Consider the following 5914-nt stretch of genomic DNA (forward strand, 5'->3'; position numbering starts at 1 on the left):
ATTTAGAAAGAGAACAGCCAGGCTGTGGGTCTGATTGGCAGGCCCACAGCCAGAGAAAGTCGTAAACCAGTGAAACAAAAGCAAAAAATCTGGGTGATCATAGGATTGCAGACCCTACTCTCCTACATCCGTCACTTCCTGAATAGCCGTGGCCAGCTTCCCAAAGTCAGGTACCAAGGATTGTGCCACATAAGCAGAGTAAATGCCAGCTCGCAAAGACAAGTTACCAGCGGAAAAGGCCTTCTTCAGCGCCCCATCCACCTTCTTATCCGTAGCTTCAGCAGGAGAACAATCCTCCGGATTGATAGACGTACGACCAATCAGAGTGGCCAACATGGCATCCACCTTGACAAAGTGAGGAAGAGAGACCTCCCCCTCCTCCAGGGAATAAAGTTTCTGCAAAAAGCGAGGAACTGAGGAGCGCTCCAGATCCCGCCATTCCCCCGAAATCAAGTCCTTGATGCGACCATGAAAGGGCATAGCGAGCACCTGAGGTTTAACATACCGTGGAAAGATGTCATCCGACCCCACGGGAGCAGAGAATGGCGAAAACCCCAAGTTCTCCCTAATGTGTTGGAGAATCGCAGGAACCTCCTCCCTACGCACAAACTTCCCCGAAGAGGTAGAAGGCCTGGCAGTGTCCGAAGAAGAAGAGTCCTCAGAGGGAGAGTCCACCGGACCCACCGCAGCACGAGAAGACCTGCGCTTCGCAGGAACCCTGCTTTCCAGAGCGCGAGCCACAGCAGCTTCAACCATGGCCTGCACCTCATAAGCAGACAGGAGGCCCGAAGAATCCTCTGGACCCTGGGACCTAGTCCGGCGAGCCGGGATAACCAATTCATCCTCAGAAGAAGAGGACAAAACACGTAAGCACTTGGAAGTCCGCTTAGCCATAATGAAATCTCAGTTGGAAGCACAGCAGTGACAAGCATTAAATAGGGAGCAGCCCAGAAACCGACCAATAGTTATGAAAAACCGGGAGGAAACCAATGAAGGAGAAGCAAGAAAGGAAAAACCAATCAGAAAACAACAAAAAAGAAATAAAAACAACCTCACACGTGGCCCTTGCTGTAACGGGGCACCAGAAACAGCCAGCCGAGGATCACCAGCCCTCCCGACAGGAGCCGTCTCCCATTCCGGCCTCCCAAACCGGAAACACAGTCCCAGCCACTCAGGGCCGGTGACTCCGTCACCCGGACCCCGTCCGCCCAGCCGCCGAAGAGTGCACCGCTACTGACCGCGGGGGGAGGGGCTGAGCACACGATAATTTTTTAGTGGCCGGATGGAAAAATAAATGACTAATGTTTGTTAACATCACTCAGGCCTGCGGTTTTGGCTGCTCTCACTTTATCCTGGTTTCTTCTTTCTCCACGTGGAACCATTGGGCGTTTAAAAGCCGCATGACCTTCTCCACTGGGATTTACTATAATTTAAAAATGTGACTATGCACCCATAGACAATGGCAGGATAACGTAGAAAGCGTGTCTGCCAGTGTGGTTTCCAAATTCTATTACAAGACCGGAGGCTTCGTATTATGCTTCTCTTTCTTATATTTGCTACTCACAGCAGCCAATGAAAAACATTTTGTATGCAAATAAAACTACATTTCCCATGATGCTTGCCCATACATCACATCCTGTATAGCCCCAATAAGAGCTGCTGCACCCTGTGTCTCCTCCTCTTTCTTTGCTGCTCACGCAGAAAGTTAAGTGCTTCTGAACTGTCATATGATATTTGTCCTTTTGTATTGTTAATTGATTTGTGACGATTACGATTGTATTGCTATGCTTGCACTTTGTTCGCGCTATGTTTTTAAACTCTGCTGTTTTGTTTGTAAACGCGCTTCGCGCTGATTGCTAAAATAAATGGTTCAACCGCGTGTCACGCGCTAGTGTTTCAGCTTCATTCGCAAAGCTATACTTTCCAATTTTAATGTCCTTACACTTCGCACGCACGCGCTGCGTTTAAGCGTTTCGGTGATGCAGCGTGTATCGGAGACATCACGCTGATTACCCATGCTCATGAGCCCCGGCCGGGAGAGTCAACTCCAAGAGGCTCTCGCTGAGAGCAGAGCTAAGGCTTCATGCGGGCGGCCCCCGGGCTCATAAATATTCACCCGCGTAGATAAAGGCGCTTCAGGTCAGTTGTGTTAGCGCTCATTCAGCCCTAAAATTTCTTCAATGCGGCTGTGCCTAATTGTTTGCCCGCTCACGCGCGAAAGCCCTTCTCAGGCTTCCGGCGGGCGTAAATGCTGTCTTAGGACTTCCAACCTTAGAGAATATGGGAGAGCCTCCCGGGTTACTGCACTATCGCGCTGCCTTTCGCAGCATGCTTACTAGGAGTTCTTTGTGTATGGTCTCTCCCTGCGGCCCATGCGGCCGTCTAGTCAGACTTCCTTCGGAAGCACACAGTATAGCGGCTAGCGCTGCCACCCTCTGGAGCTGTAGATGCAGTGTACGTCTGGTGTCGACATCTGCTATTCAATCACGGTGGCTCGCGCTCAGGATGGCTTATCCTATTTATTGAATGTATCCATGGGTATTATACCTTTACAGTGAAGGCCGGACGGACCTCTGCTATGTTTAGTCAATGTGTCTATATGTTTTTACAGTGAAAGCCTTGCAGCTCTCTGTTACATATATATTCATAAGTATTTATACCTGTTATAGGAAGAACCTTGCAACTCTGTTTTATCTACTGTTCCTTTAGTTTCTCATACCTATCGAGCGTCCCCGCCAGGGATTGGTTTTGCGCCAGCGGGTGAGATAATTGACAATGTTCCTGACCGGTTGGGTTTTAGCAATGTGCGCCCCAAATTGCATTGCCTGTGCAATTTTGCATTATACGCTCATGCCCCAACTGCCTAATAGATGAATATGTGTCAATATACGAAAGGTTAACCTCTACCGGTCCCGCAACCTGAAAACGCTCCCATGGGAGTGGATATAGCGTGCTCTTATTTTACATATTAACTCTATGCATATTGGTCCAGCTGGACACAAAATACATACGCACCCAGGAGAGCAAAGCACTGCGCTGGGTTCCCAGCGTACCTACTAAGCCACTGTCACGTAGTGGATAAGGTATCTTAATATATACCGAGGATTATGTGTTCAATGCAGGTAGGTAATATGTTGTTCAGATCTAGTTACTTCAGAGTACGTCCATGTATTGTATAAGAGAATACTCCCATTCATGGCCCAGTTTCGCGCTTACCCGCCAAGGGCCGTCCCTAGTGGCTGAGTGCGGATTAGAGCCGATGACGCCCAGGGGGGCGTAACCCAATCAGGTTCAATTTATACCAGTTTGGGTCACGCACTTCGCACGCGTTCCCAGTTTGCTCCTAGGTTCCTAATGCCTTATGTTCAAATGGAGCAATTTTTGTCTTACGCCTTTCCGGGCTGTAACAACAGGAGGGCCTCGGAGTGCGCACACGCTCCTTATAACTAGACACGGCTCGTACGCCCTTGTGGGCTGGAATGACTTGGACTACAGCTTTGCTGAGGAGCCAGATATATTATTATTACTGTTTCACTTCCAGTGTGCAAAGGATTGGCTCCCCCTTTACTCCTCTGTGATTGGTGCCTGGCACTACTATGTTGCATTCAGACACCCTTACGCAGGCAGGGTGAGGTACAAGGAGTGTGAAATCTACATTAAAGGAGTGTTTCGCCCCAGAATGAACTGTGTGCCAACCGGGATTTCCGTCCCGGTGTCGGTCACCAGGGCCCCAGGAATACAGCCCCCAGCACGGGGTAGCAAGCCTCCATGACCGCCGATCATAAATATTCACGCATATCCTTTGGGCGTTGTTGTTGTTTGTCTATTTTCTTGTCTTGTTTGATGTTTGGGGGTTTTTATATAGCGCACGCACACTCCAAGGAGCATCTTGGCGCTATTGACTTCATTGCAGGATAGAGTGTTAGGAGGTTGCAACTGAGCTTTAAATGTCCTTTAGACAAGGGTCTTGCATTTTAATTCCGATAGTCCATAGATCCAGGTTTTTAGTCGTTTTTTTAAAACTTTTTCTGATGGAGATGCTCTAAGATGAGCTGGAAGAGTATTCCAGGCTTTAGCGCCTAGGACTGCCAATGATTTTCCACCTTTAGTGGCCAGTCTGAACTTGGGTATGGCCATTAGATTGGCCGTAGCTGACCTAAGTTCTCTATTCGGATGGTATCTGTGAAATTTATTGGACAGATATTTGGGTTCGCACTTATGAAAGTCTCTGTAGGTGATCAGGAGGATCTTGAATAGTATATTCATTTTCTTGTCCTTTCTCCCTATTTCTCTCTCCTAGCGCTAGGGTCGGTCTTCTTCCTACCGTCGATGTACGCTTCCTCCTGAGCGACTTGACCCAAGCCTTCCTCGTTTCATAAAGTTCAAATGATGAAATAGTTACATGGAAGCATATGATTATTCGAACACCAGATTGTGTATTCCTAAAAAAATCACTGCTTTGCATTTACGGGATATTAACCTGTGAAACATACATTGTATACATGCATTCTATTTAGCAATGACCGAATCTCAGCGTTGACTGTAAAGCAGTTTCATTTAAAGTGATGGGAATGCTAGGAGCGTGACCTCACTTCCTGTGAAGTCACTCGACGTGACGTCTTTTCTGATTAGTCCCCTGCTAATTTAGGACCCGTGCCCTGCTTACCATAGCTAAGATTTGTCCGTCCACCTGTCCGCTTCACATTCCAGTTCAAGTAACACATGAGCTGCTGACACTGAGTCCAGACTATGCAGAGAGAGTGACCTTTCGGTGACGTATTTTAAAGATCGACCGCCATCTTGTGGATGGTCAGGGGAATGATTATGGAGGGAAAGTACGAATGGCGCCAAATTTGTAATGCAAGAAAAGCAGCTACAAATGAAAATTAAAGAAAGGCAATTCTAATACCTCGCGTGAAGTATTCTTTGGGTGGAGTCAAATGACGTTCTGCACGTGCTTTTAATATATCGCATAAAATCGTGAAAAGCAACTATAGTTCAAAATATTGTACAGCTTTGTTAATCGTGATTAAAAGTTCTCTAGTTGTTTTACTTTTCCAGTATGTGTAAGTGGAAGATTTGTTTTACTAAAACAAAAAAGATATGTTAACCTCAAAACCATGTCAGAAGTGGGATTCGAACCCACGCCTCCAGGGGAGACTGCGACCTGAACGCAGCGCCTTAGACCACTCGGCCATCCTGACTTGCATTCTCACAAGCTAATTGTGCCTTATAGAGTTTAATAACAGTGGAGGGCTACTTCAATGTCATAGTATTTGAAAATATAATTGGACCCTAAACGACACTGGGGCTGCCTTTCTAAGAATAATACAAGCTGGTAAGTGAAAAATAATTCCTCTAAAATTGTAAGGCCAGGTGGAAAACCTAGATGAGGCCGGCTGTCAATCATTGTAAAGTCCACTCTGTACTGACCAATTCCTGCAGCCCCTCGATGAACTGCTTAGCACATGATGCTATTAGACCATATTAGGTGCCGTGTCTTATACAGACCCACTGACACCTGACGTCACCAGTCAGGCTTCAAGACACACAACTCAACCCAGCCAGGCTCAGCACATTATAAGAAAGCTTGGTACTAGTATGGATCAAGTGGATATGTGATATGTCTTATGGCTGGCACAGAGACCCACAAAGACATGCTATCTGGATGTGATTCATACATGCCAACACATAGCTGCCAAGGATTCAGATTGCTTACGTGAGACATTGTCAACATTTCAGTGTAAAAATGAGTGATATTCAACGACTATGAGTGACACTTTCTTGGGAGCAAAATCAAGCGATGAAGATGAGGGAAACATATAAATATCAGAAATTACACATAATTGAGCAACACGAAGCTCTAAGATCATCTTCATACTGCTGTAAAGCACCAGAAATGGAAGGCGCTGTG

General features: G+C 46.8%; 1 non-coding gene across 1 annotated transcript; it reads right to left on the minus strand.

Moving 5' to 3' along the window:
- Positions 1 to 5121: 5121 nt before the first annotated feature.
- TRNAL-CAG (transfer RNA leucine (anticodon CAG)) lies at positions 5122 to 5204 on the minus strand. The gene has a single exon. It is a non-coding gene; the product is annotated as a tRNA-Leu (tRNA).
- Between the last annotated feature and the right edge of the window lie 710 nt (positions 5205 to 5914).

Source organism: Lissotriton vulgaris, chromosome 1_1 (genome assembly GCF_964263255.1).
Source record: "Lissotriton vulgaris chromosome 1_1, aLisVul1.2, whole genome shotgun sequence".
NCBI lineage: Eukaryota > Metazoa > Chordata > Amphibia > Caudata > Salamandridae > Lissotriton > Lissotriton vulgaris.